Source organism: Heptranchias perlo, chromosome 9, assembly GCF_035084215.1.
Source record: "Heptranchias perlo isolate sHepPer1 chromosome 9, sHepPer1.hap1, whole genome shotgun sequence".
Taxonomy (NCBI): Eukaryota; Metazoa; Chordata; class Chondrichthyes; order Hexanchiformes; family Hexanchidae; genus Heptranchias; species Heptranchias perlo.
In genome coordinates this window covers 28,583,642-28,596,156 of record NC_090333.1, presented here as the reverse complement: position 1 = coordinate 28,596,156, position 12,515 = coordinate 28,583,642, and the positions used below count along the sequence as shown (strand labels likewise).

The 12,515-nt window shown below is 49.0% G+C and overlaps 1 long non-coding RNA gene across 1 annotated transcript; it reads right to left on the bottom strand.

Moving 5' to 3' along the window:
- Nucleotides 1-1,378: 1,378 nt before the first annotated feature.
- Nucleotides 1,379-12,168, bottom strand: LOC137324986 (uncharacterized). Its single transcript, XR_010963763.1, has 3 exons — nt 12,092-12,168; nt 4,867-4,915; nt 1,379-1,695 (listed from the first exon to the last, which is right to left on the bottom strand). It is a non-coding gene; the product is annotated as an uncharacterized lncRNA (long non-coding RNA).
- Nucleotides 12,169-12,515: the final 347 nt, after the last annotated feature.

Here is a 12,515-nt window from a genome sequence, read left to right as displayed (position 1 = left end):
AGAGGGCGCATGGCTTCTCCCACAAGGCAGGCTTCCCCAGGGTGCAAGATGCCATTGACTGCACCCACATTGCCTTGTGTGCTCCCCATCACCAGCCTGGCATCTTTCTCAATGGAAAGGGATTCCACTCCCTCATTGTCCAGCTAGTTTGCGACCACAGGCCACGCATTATGTAGGTCTGAGCCTGGTTTCCTGACAGCAGTCATGATTCTGCATTTATCCTGCGCCACTCAACTGTACCACCTTTGGTTCCAACCAGGCCATCAGGTTATCGGCTGGCTACTGAGCGACAAGGGCTATCCCCTGCAGATATGGCTCATGACTCCGGTCAGGAAGACAGGCACAGCTGCAGAGCTGGCCTACAACAAGAGCCATGCTGCCACAAGAAACATCATCAAGTAGACAGTCAGCGTACTCAAGCAAAGCTTCCGCAGCCTGGACCGTTCCAGAGGAGCTTTGCAGAACAGCCCTGAACATGTATCCAAATTTGTAGTCATCTGCTGCATGTTCCACAACTTTGTCATGAGGAACCAACCTTGGCTGATGGGATGAAAATCTGTACTACTACTGGCCTTAAGGATCCCGAGTGAAATCTCAACCAAGTTACCAGGGAATGCAATTCTATTCAGAAAAATTATCCCTATTCCAATGTGAAAACATCTAAATTTACAGCGGGAGAGGATACAAAAGTTATTGGTAAGTGGGTGGGGGGGTGGAGAGGAGGGCTAGGCCAGAAGTCCAATATTGAAGCTGGGAAAGAATCAATCATGGGTAGGGGGACTGGGGCACGGATGGTCCGTTAGTGGACCGGACAATTTTTGTGATGCTTTTCCTGGCCCCCACTGAAACCTTGTTTTAAAAAAAAGCTTTACTTACCTCTTTTTGAGTTGCCTGCGGCAAGCCCTTTAAGGACCTCTAGTTATGTCACTCAACACCCAATGTCAATGGGCGCAGTGCGCACTCCGTCCTTTGGTATGTCCAAATTGCATCAGGGTCCTACAAGCAGCATAGAGCCCGATTTGCATATTGAAAATGAGTTCCTGCCTGGATCAGGCGGGCGTCTGGGCCATGAAGGCCCTCGGGAAAATGATGATGGACAGATGGGGAGCAGGACCAGGACAGTAAGTTCTGAACTGCAATTTTTGGGGCGGATAAAATTGGATAAAACACTTAGATGTTCCAACGTGAAAGCAATATATAAATGCAAGTTATTATTGTGGCTGAGATTATTTCCACCTTTGTAATATCATCTGAATTTCTTGATATGTTATTGGCTTGTCACTCCAGGCTACGAGTTACTCGAATGCTTAAAAAAAATGGTGACTCCCTGACTTATTGGAGCTTAAAATTTTCCCTTTTATTTTCAAGAAGTTGCATTTACAAAATGGACCTCGTCAACCATCAGGGTCTGACAGTTTGATCTTCATAATTCTCTGCAATTGGTATAAATGCCACTCCATGATTGGCAGCTCAGGCATGCCAGCTCTCCAGACAACTACAAATCAAAACTGCCTGGGTACCAAGCTTATTACCAGAAGAAAAAAAACTGGCAGGGAGAAGTGAATCATTGCTCTCTATTATACAGTGCCGGTACAGTGACATTTTCTTAAAGCAGCCCTATCTTCTTCTCACATTCAATGCCATCTCTACCCACGCAAGACAAAGGTTTAGTATGATCTTCACGAGGTCCGGAAACTGAAAGACACAAATCAAATTTATTCAGTGTAAATTAAGAAAGAGACACCAGCTCCCTTTCCGCTGATGTCATTCCTCTTTTCACATCTTTGTTTTCTGCAGCTATGAATAATTAAAGCTGTGATGCTGCACCCTGTCAGGCATGAAAATTATGAGAAAATAGTTACTGCACGTTACAATGTGACAGCAAACGCTATATCAGCACTCAGCAGGCTTGTCTTAATTCCTCTGGGTTATACATTTATTTGCTTTTGCCCTTTAACCCTACTTCTGAATGCAGCAAGTCTTCTTGGGTAATACATTCATGGAAAATAGTAACCCTTGACCAAGTAGCCATTTTTCATGTGGTCATTGAATGTCAGCAGGGAATTAGATTGGGATCACAACTGAAACCAGTCTTGGCTTCAGTGGATGGGAAATTGGAGTGAGAACAACAGCCGATTGATTTTTGTTTTCACCTGACCCCTCCCTCCCTGCCCCCTCCCCCCACCCACTCTAAGACTGGGACACAAGATCAATCATAGCATTCTCACTGCCATCTCAGCTAACAGCAGCCAACTCAACCTGGACCAAGGATTGAGCTTGGAATCTTCTCTAACATTTGAGTTGGTGGTGATCCTGTGATCTTAATGTTCCATGATGTAGCACGTTGGAGCACAAGTGTACCATGGAATAATCCCATCCCAGGAAAATATTTGCATCCTTTCAGTACCACCACCAAATATTAGTAGCCCAATTTTACGTTGGAGGTAGGACTACTTGGGCCAGATTTTGGCACCCGCTATCGGGTGCGTTCTCGGCGGGGGGGCCTCGAAAATCGGAAAATTCAGGATCCCGAACGGATCCCGCCTCGATCCCGCCCACTTCCGGGTTCCCCGCTGACGCGCCGGCGTGCGGGCGCAGCCCCCGCTGGTGGGAATCCCGCAGGCAATTAAAGCCAGCGGGATGCCACTTAAGAGTATTTACTTAGCTATTTCAGGTAATTAACTGACCTGATTAAGGGACTGTGTGTGATTTTGGATCAACATGGGACTGTTTCACACACTGGGGGAAACACTCCCAGATCGAATGGATGTGTTGCAGCTGTCAGCCTGTGGCAGCTGCAAAGGTCCATTTGACAGGTTGGGGGGGGGGGTGGGGGGAGACCCTCACCCATTGCAGGAGGCCACTCTGTCACTTGGGACAAAGTTTGGCCTCCACCACCCTCCTCCTGACAGTCAAAGTCACCAACCTGCACACTTACCCCGGGGTCCGGAGACATGTACCTACCTTGCGGACCCCCTCAGATGTACATCTTGCGGATGGGGCCGCCGTAGCTGCAGTCATGACCTCCTCGGAGGGCGAACAGCATCACCAGCCTCACCAGCCTCGCCATCCACGCCGTCCACCTCTGACACGTGGAGCTCCACAACACAGTGCTGTGACACATCCACCTGTACAGCAGGAGAGAGGGCAACCGCAGAGAGAGATGCGTCACAGAGGGCACTACCCTCGCCACAGGGTCCACAGACCGAGGCTCAGCCTCCTGGACCTCTCTGAACAGCAGTGCACACGGAGGCTCAGAGTCACTAGACATGTAGCCATGGACATCTGCAGCCTCTTTCATGCCGAACTGCTCCTGGCTGGCCCGTGCACCATCTTCCTACCTGTCGCTGTCAAAGTCACCACTGCCCTCCCGAACTTCTCCTCCACAGCCTTCCAGGGTGCAACCGGGGACAGCGCCGATGTCTCTCAGTCGTCTGCGCAGAAGAGCCCTGCAAATACACCTACACCCACTCTGCAGTGACACAATGGGTGGCATCATTGGTGGGTCCTCATAGTGATACCCAGGAGCGGGCATTATTGCACAAACCGGACAGGATTGGTGAAGACATGGCAGTAGTGGTGCCAATATAATGTGTGATGTGAGTTGTTCTGAAATTCAATATAAGTAACAACCATGACAAACCCTCAAACACCCTTGTGCATCCCCTTCATGCTCACGACATGTTTGCCTTACGCTGCCTACTGCACATATGTGATGCATGCCCTGTGGCTGCAGCACAGGTGGTGGCAGGTTGAGTGAGGCTGGCCGTGAGAGAGATGCACGAGAGGGTGAGTATGGGATAGAGCCATGAGATTGTATGAGGATTGGGTTGAGTGGTAGTGGCGGGGTGAGTACTGGCGAGGTGAGTAGGTGCAGGTAAGATGAGGATGGGGTTTGAGTGGGTATGAGGGGTCATGTGACAGAGTAGTGTTGGCAGTGCCGAAGGAGATGTGGGGTGGGGGCAGTGATGTGGCAGACGGAGTGTAGGGGAAAGACTACGTGTACTCACTGTGGCTGACCTACTGAGGTCATTGGACCGCCTCCTGCACTGTGTGCAGGTGGGCGATATGTTGGTGGCGCAGGTGACCCCCTCTGCCACCTCGAGCCAGGCCTTCCTGGTGGCGGAGGCGGGCCGCTTCCTCCCGCCCGCTGGGTGGAAGATCTCTGTCCTCCCCCTCCTCCTCACCCCATGTATTGATACCTGGGGTGAGGCATCATTAAACTGGGAGCAGCCTTCCCCATGGGCTGCTCCATGCAGTCATCTTTGCTATTGGTTGCAGCATGTGTCAGTGGAGGACTGCCCCTTTAAATAGAGCGCCTCCAGCTGACAGATCTTACTGCGCATGCGCAGCCCGCCCAACGCGCAGATCAGCAGCGGGGAACCCGGAGGAGCAGGTAAGTGAATCCAATTAGTGGGTTGCCTGCTGCGATCGCGCAGGAAACCCACTAATTTCACCGGGCGCGGCTTGCCCATCCGCCGAGAACCCGCAGCCCTGGTAAAATCGGGCCCTTTGTGTCTGCTGAGTTAACCTTGGATTTTATGCAACTTAATTTTGTAAGTACTGATTTGGAAAACGTCCGATGATGGCTCAGTGGGTAAATGCATTGCGATGTGATACTGAGTCATAAATACCTGAAAGATTCCGAATTCAAACTCTAGTCTGTTCCAATCTCAATTAGGATGAGCTTAGGGGAAATACTTCCAATCATTATCCAGTGGTGGTTGCTGAAAAGGGTGCATGTGTCAGGGTCAGGACAGAATCAGGTTCGGCTGACATCTCTTCCCCCTCCCCCCATAACAAGTTCAGTGTCCAGCAAACACAAAGAATGGCAACTTTGGTGAGGAACTAAAGGTTGGACATCACCTGTGGATCTGTACTTCAGCAGTGTCGCCACTATAAAGAGCAGAAAGATCTGGAGATGAAATATATTGCAAGAAAAAATTAGAACAAACAGAAAGAAAAATACAAGTTTCTGTACAGTATCTAACATCTGGGAACTTATAGGTGCAGTGTTGTTACGGTAAAGAGTCTTCCGTGACATTCTTCATCTCCTTAACCATTAATTTTTTAAAAATTAAAATGCAAACGCACATCTGCTGCACTTCACTAATATAATGAAAATAGGCTGTTTTAGACGGTTCAGTGAACCGCAGAAGTGTCAGCTTATCACTAAAGAGAAAAGTCAGGGCCATCGAGCAATGTAGCGATTTGAGTAAGGATAAGCAGAGTGTGACAGGAAGGGACAGAGTGTTTAATGGTAATAGTGCATCAATGAATAACGTCAAATCAGGGAAAAATAATAAAAAGTTTAAAATTAAAGGCGCTTTATCTGAATGCACGAAGCATTTGGAACAAGATAGACAAATTAATGGCACAAATAGAAATAAATGGGTTTGATCTAGTAGCCATTACTGAGACGTGATTGCAAGGTGACCAAGGTTGGGAATTCATTTTTCAGGGTACTTGACTTTTCGAAAAGATAGATAAAATGGAAAATGGAGAGGGGTGAGGGGGGGGGGAATATCCCTGACAATAAAGGATGACACAAAGGCAGTAGTGAGAAATGATCTTGGCTCAGAAGATCAGGGAGTATAATCAGTATGGGTGGAGATAAGAAATAAGAGGCAGAAAACACTGGTGGGAGTAGTTTTGGGCCCCCTAACAATAGTTATACTCTTGGACAGAGTATCAATCAAGAAATAAAAGCAGCTTGTAACAAAGGTAATGCAATAATCATGAGGGACTTTAATCTTCCTATAGACTGGACAAATCAAATTGGCAAAAGTAATTTGGAGGACCAGTTAATGGAATGCATTCTAGAACAATACGTTGTGGAACCAACCAGGGAACAGGCTATTTTAGATTTTGTCATGTGTAATGAGACTGGGTTAATTAGTAATCTCATAGTAAGGGAGCCTCTGGGGAAGAGTGATCATAATATGATAGAATTACACATCGAGTTCGAGAGCGATGTACATAATTCCGAAGCTAGAGACTTAGGGGCCGATTTTTGGGTGACGGAGCGGGTGCGTGGGGGCGGGGGGCTCCGAAAATCGCTAAAATGCCGAGTTGATTCGGAGCCCGTCTCCAATCCGCTGACTTCCGGGTTCCCCAGTGATGTGTCCGGGTGTGCGCGCAACTCCCGAATGCGGGAGTCCCACCGGCAATTAAAGCCGGCGGGATGATAATTTGCATTGTTTGTCCGATAGTTGAGGTACTTGAACTACTTGATTGACTAGACATTTTGGCAGGCATCCGATTTTGAAGGATCCTCAGCATGTTTCCCGTGCTCTGGGAAATACTCCCTGTTGCAACTCAGCCAGCAGCCAGTGGGAGATGCAAATGCTTTTTGACAGGTGGGGAGAAAATGTCATTTATTGCAGCAGGGCACTCTGTTATTTCAGACAAAGTTTTGGCTGCAAGACTTTTATGTTTCCACTCAAAATTCTTACTTTCCATCTCCAAAACTCTGCTGTGCAAACATATTTAACTACTTTGCGGACCCCTTCAAACTGACACCGTGAGGATGGGGGGCACCATGGCTGCATTCACCACGGCTGCATTCACCACTACATCCGAGGACAAGCAACATCACCAGCCTCGCCAGGCACGGTGTTCACCTCCGCCACATGGAGCTCCACAACACGATGCTGCGCCATAGGCACCTGCACAAGAGCACGGAGGACAACAGAGAGAACAACGTCACAGGAGGCACTACCCTCGCCACAGGGTCTACAGACCTAGGCTCAGCTTCCTGGACCTCTCTGAGGAGCAGTGCATACAGAGGCTCAGGGTCAGTCGCCAGGTAGTCGCAGACATCTGCAGCCTCCTTCATGCCGAGCTGCTCCCGGCTGGGCCGAGCAGCATCACCTTACCTGTCGCTGTCAAAGTCACCACTGCCCTCAACTTCTTCGCCTCCAGATCATTCCAGGGTGCCACCGGGGACATCGCCGGGGTCTCTCAGTCGTCTGCACGCAAGTGCATAAGGCAGGTCACCGACAGCTTGTTTCACAGGGACTCGCACTACGTCAACTTCCCCATGGACGACCTCAGCCAGATGGAGAGGGCAGTGGGATTCCACTCTGTCCCTGGCTTCCCACGTGTACAGGGTGCAATCAATTGCATGCATATAGCAATCAGTGCACCTCCACACAAGCCAGGATTGTTCATCAACAGGAAGGGGTATCACTCTATCAACACTCAGCTCGTTTGTGACCACCGCAAAAGATTCCTTCACATGTGCGCCAGATTCCCTGGCAGCTGTCATGATTCCTTCATCCTCCAGGAATCCAGCATCCCGCCCCTCTGCCATGCACCGAACACCCTTAAGGGCTGGCTCCTTGGGGACAAGGGATACCCCCTGCACAAATGGCTCATGACACCTCTGAGGAACCCCATCACCAAGCAACAGCGTCGATATAACGACAGTCACATCGCCACCAGGTCTACAATTGAGCATGCTATAGAGCTGCTCAGGATGCGATTCAGGTGCCTTGATCGTTCTGGGGGAGCGCTTCAATACACACCAGACAGAGTGGGATACATTATATTAGTGTGTTGTGCCCTGCACAACATGGCACAACAGAGAGGGGTGCCGCTTGAGGAGGCCCCATCCACATCTGCCACCCACAATGAGGAGGAGGAAGTGGAGGAAGAGGAGGAGGAGCAGGAGCAACCCATGGGCAGAGCAGCGGCTCACCTGGCTGTTCGTGAGGCCAGGGAGTCACTGATATGTGAACGTTTTTCCTAACATCAGACAGCCTGAAGAGTCCAGTCCTCACACCACCGGATAGAGCAGCACACACACCAGCCACCCTCCCACCCCCCCCCCACCCCTCCCTCCACAAAACAGTCCTGCAACTACACATACACCCACTGTAAAGTGACCCAATGGGTGGCATCAAGTGTCGCCGTTCATGGTGAACCTCATGAAAGGGCCCTATTACAGAAGCCAGTCAAGAATGGCCAAGATGTGGCAGTAGTGATGACAATAATAATATTTAATGTGAGTTTAACAAAAAGCTAATATAAATAAAGAACATGACCAACTGTCAAACACCCTTGTGCATCCCCTTCATGCTTACAAAACCTTCGCCTTTCGCTTCCGACTATTTCTACGTGGTGCATCCCTTGTGGCTGCAGCAGAGGTAGTGGCAGATTGCTCTTGTTCATGCCCTGACCAATTGGATGCTTTGGGCCTACGCCCTCTGGGTTATGGTGCCCGTGAGGGCCCCTCCAAAGACTGCTCCACCTACACCTGTGCAGGGGCAGACTAGACCAACTTGAGAGGAGGCAGCATTGCAGGTACTGATTGAGAGGAGGGCAACGGGTGAGACGTGGGGGCGCCTTGAGTGGCGTCCCCACTTCCATGTCCCCTTTCGCCATCATCCCTCCCTTGGGCCAGGCCCACATCACTCCTACCACTCTGCTGGACAAGAGTTTGGAGGACATGTGTGAAGCCTTGTAAGGCCAGTGCTAGTGTATCTGCCTGCCTGTTTAAGGCGGCAGAATGTTGTTCACTGTGAGTCCGACTAGCCGTTGTTAGGGCCTGAATGGACTCATTTGTGAGCCGTTCTTGAAGCTAAATGGAGGCTAGCCCTCTCCCCATCACAGACATTCCCGCACTTACCCTTAACAGTATCTCAGAGATTCCCTCACGTTCCTGTGCCACCATTCCACTTATGCAGCAGTTGGACTCCTCCATCCTCTGAGCTATTGTAGAGAGTGCGTGTGGCACCTGTTCCAGCACCTCGCAAATGTGGTGCTGTCCCTCAATCATGCTCCTTTTTAAAGGATGGCCCCCAGGGTTCAGCATCCATGTCCAGCTGACCAGAGCTGAGCCTGGAGAGGAGTGCTCCCACCAACGCGAACTCTCCACAGTTGCCCCAGCCACCAGTGTCTGCTCGTGCTCACGTGTGTGGTATCTCACCAGGTGCGAACCCAACTAACTGAGGACTGGGACCCACCGAGGTGTGAGTATCTGCACTGGCGGATGGCTCGCTCAGATGTGACGGTGCACCCTCACAGGCCAACAGGTCCTCTGAGGAATCGCCCTCTGCCATCACAGCGTTCGCTGAAGGCCCTGTAAGAGAACAGAAGGCAATATTAATCGTCATCACAGATGTGTCATGTCGCGATGAGCATACTGAGGTGCTGAAGATGGCAAGGCATGTTAACATCAATTCATATTGTGAGTGCTGAATGTTAAAGTTCTGTCACCAGACATTTGTCGGGTGCCAGTCTCGGTGTCCCCGACAGACAGGCAATTGAGGGTTCTGCTGAGCTCCAGCGCCTCCTGCTCTGCGTCTGTGACGATGACGATTTGTTGCGGTCCCCCTCCGGTCCTCGTCCTCTCCCGTGCATTCTGGGCTCTCTTCTCCTATGAGGGGAGAAAGTGAGTGAGGGATGGTGACCTGGCCAACTGATGAATACATTGGTTTGAGTGTGGCTGACCGTGAAAGAGATGCATCAGAGGGTGAGTATGAGACAGAGCCATGACATTGTATGAGGATTGGGTTGAGTGGTAGTGGTGGGGTGATTAATGGGGAGGTGAGGAAGTGCAGGTAAGTTGAGGATGAGCCTTAAATGGGTTTGGGGAGTGATGTGATAGAGTAGTGTTGGCAGTGCAGAATGAGTTGGGGGTGGGGGTGGTGATGTGGAAGATGGAATGTAGGAGAATGAGTAAGTGTACTCATTTTGGCTGACCTCATTAGGTCACTGAAGCGCTTCCTGCACTGGATTCAGGTGCGGGAGATGTTGCTGACGCTGGTGACCTCCTCAGCCACCTCGAGCCAGGCCTTCTTGGTGGCAGGAGAGGGCCATTTCCTCCCGTCCGCCGGGTAGAAGACATCCCTCCTCTTCCTCACCCCATCCAGTAGCACCTGGAATGAGGTGTCGCTGAATCTTGGAGCAGCCTTTCCCTTGTGCTGCTCCATTGTGGTGTGTGGGTGTTTGCTCTAGGAGTTGCCATTGGAGGACTGTCCCCTTATATAGAGCTCCTCCAGCTGACAGCCTGTGATGCGGGTGCGCAGTCCGCCCGCTGCGCAGCTTTCGGACAGCAAACCCAGGAGCCATGTTAAGTGGCTCTAATTGACACGCGATCGTGTGGAAAACAGACATTTTTTATTGGGCGGGTCACCCACGTGCCCAATCACCCCCCGCTGCCATCCCGCCTCCCCGCTAATATTGGGGCCTTTGTGTCTGTCTTCACAGTAGAAGATACAAAAAAATACCAGAAATAGTGGGGAACCAAGGGTCTAATGAGAGTGAGGAACTTAAAGTAATTAATATTAGTAAAGAAAAAATACTGGAGAAATTAATGGGACTAAAAGCCGACAAATCCCCTGGACCAGATGGCCTACATCCTAGGGTTCTAAATGAGGCAACTGCAGAGATAGTGGATGCATTGGTTGTGATCTTCCAAAATTCCTTAGATTCTAGAATGGTCCCAGTGGTTTGGAAGGTAGCAAATGTAACCCCACTATTCAAGAAAGGAGGGAGAGAGAAAACAGGGAACTACAGGCCAGATAGCCTGATATCAGTAATCGGGAAAATGCTGGAATCCGTTATTAAGGACAAAGTAACAGGGCATTTGGAAAATTATAACATGATTAGGCAGAGTCAACATGGTTTTATGAAAGGGAAATTGTCTATGTAGAGTTTTTTTGAGGATGTAACTAGCAGGGCAGATAAAGGGGAACCAGTGGATGTAGTATATTTGGATTTTCAAAAGGCATTCGATAAGGTGCCACACGAAAGGTTGGTACACAAGATAAGGGCTCATGGGGTTGGGGGTAATATATTAGCATGGATAGAGGATTGGTTAAAGGACAGAAAACAGAGAGTAGGGGAAAACGGGTCATTTTCAGGTTGGCAGGCTGTAACTAGTGGGGTGCCGCAAGGATCAGTGCTGAAGGACTGAGTATAATGTATCCAAGTTTGCTGATGATACAAAGCTAGGTGGGGAAGTAAGCTGTGAGGAGGACACAAAGAGTCTGCAAAGGGATATAGACAGATTAAGTGAGTGGGCAAGAAGGTGGCAGATGGAGTATAATGTGGGGAAATGGGAGGTTATTCACTTTGGTAGAAAGAATGGAAAAACAGAATATTTTTTAAATGGTGAGAAACTATTAGATGATGGTGTTGAGAGAGATTTGGGTGTCCTTGTATACGAAACACAAAGTTAAGATGCAGGTACAGCAAGCAATTAGGAAGGCAAATGATATGATGGCCTTGATTGCAAGGGGATTGGAGTACAAGAGTAAGGAAGTCTTGCTGCAGTTGTACAGGACTTTGGTGAGACCTCACCTGAAGTATTGTGTACAGTTTTGGTCTCCTTACCTAAGGAAGGATAAACTTGCATTGGAGGCAGTGCAATGAAGGTTCACTAGATTGATTCCTGGGATGGGAGGGTTGTCCTATGAGGAGAGATTGAATAGAATGGGCCCATATTATTTGGAATTTAGAAGCATGAGAGGTGATCTCATTGAAGCGTATAAAATTCTGAGAGGGCTTGACAGGGTAGATGCTGAGAGGATGTTTCCCCTGGCTGGAGAATCTAGAACTAGGGGGCATAGTCTCAGGATAAGAGGTCGGCCATTTAGGACTGAGATGAGGAGAAATTTCTTCACTCAGAAGGTTGTGAACCTCTGGAATTCTTTACCCCAGAGGGCTGTGGATGCTTAGTCATAGAGTATATTCAAGACTGAGATTGATAGATTTTTGGACTCTAAGGGAATCAAGGGATATGGGGATCGGTGGGTGGGGGGCGTGGGGGGATGGGAGGAAAGCGGAGTTGAGGTCGAAGATCAGCCATGATCTGATTGAATTGCGGAGCAGGCTCGCTGGGCCGTTTCGCCTACTCCTGCTCCGATTTCTTATGTTCTTATGAAATATTGCCTTTCATGAGATAGTTTAAAAGAGCCTAAACATTTACCTGGACAGTTACTGGATAAGGGGTGTTCAACTGAACAATTACAGCAATAGTGTACTGATTGGAAAGCTACATAATTACATGACAAAGATTTTAATGACATTGGTACGAGATGAAGATTCCAGTTGCACATTGAAACAGATAGCTGAGCTTTACCTGCTCTTCCTGTCACGTGTTGTTGCCTGCCAGATGATTCAATCAGCAACACTTGCTTGTGGCAGCAGAAGAAACAGAGCTAAACTGTAAAATATATATTTTTTGAGATTAACAGCAATTGGTTTTGATAGTGTCTTACAAATCTTAAATCTCTAGAGTCTAATGACTTCTACTTATTAAACTCAATAAAATGAGGGAACTTAATGGTTGACCTGGGTTAGAATCCACCACAGTCTTAAGGGATTTGTGCTGGCTGTAGGAGCTTTATGTGAAATATCATTTGGCAGCCTCAATCTAGTTCCTAGTGAGTGAGACTCCACAGTGCAAAGCAGCTTATATTTTACATTTGGATATCAACTATGGTTGGATGTATTCCTCAAGGTTTCATCACATGACCTCTTGCCTCCAACCGCCCCACCCAGTC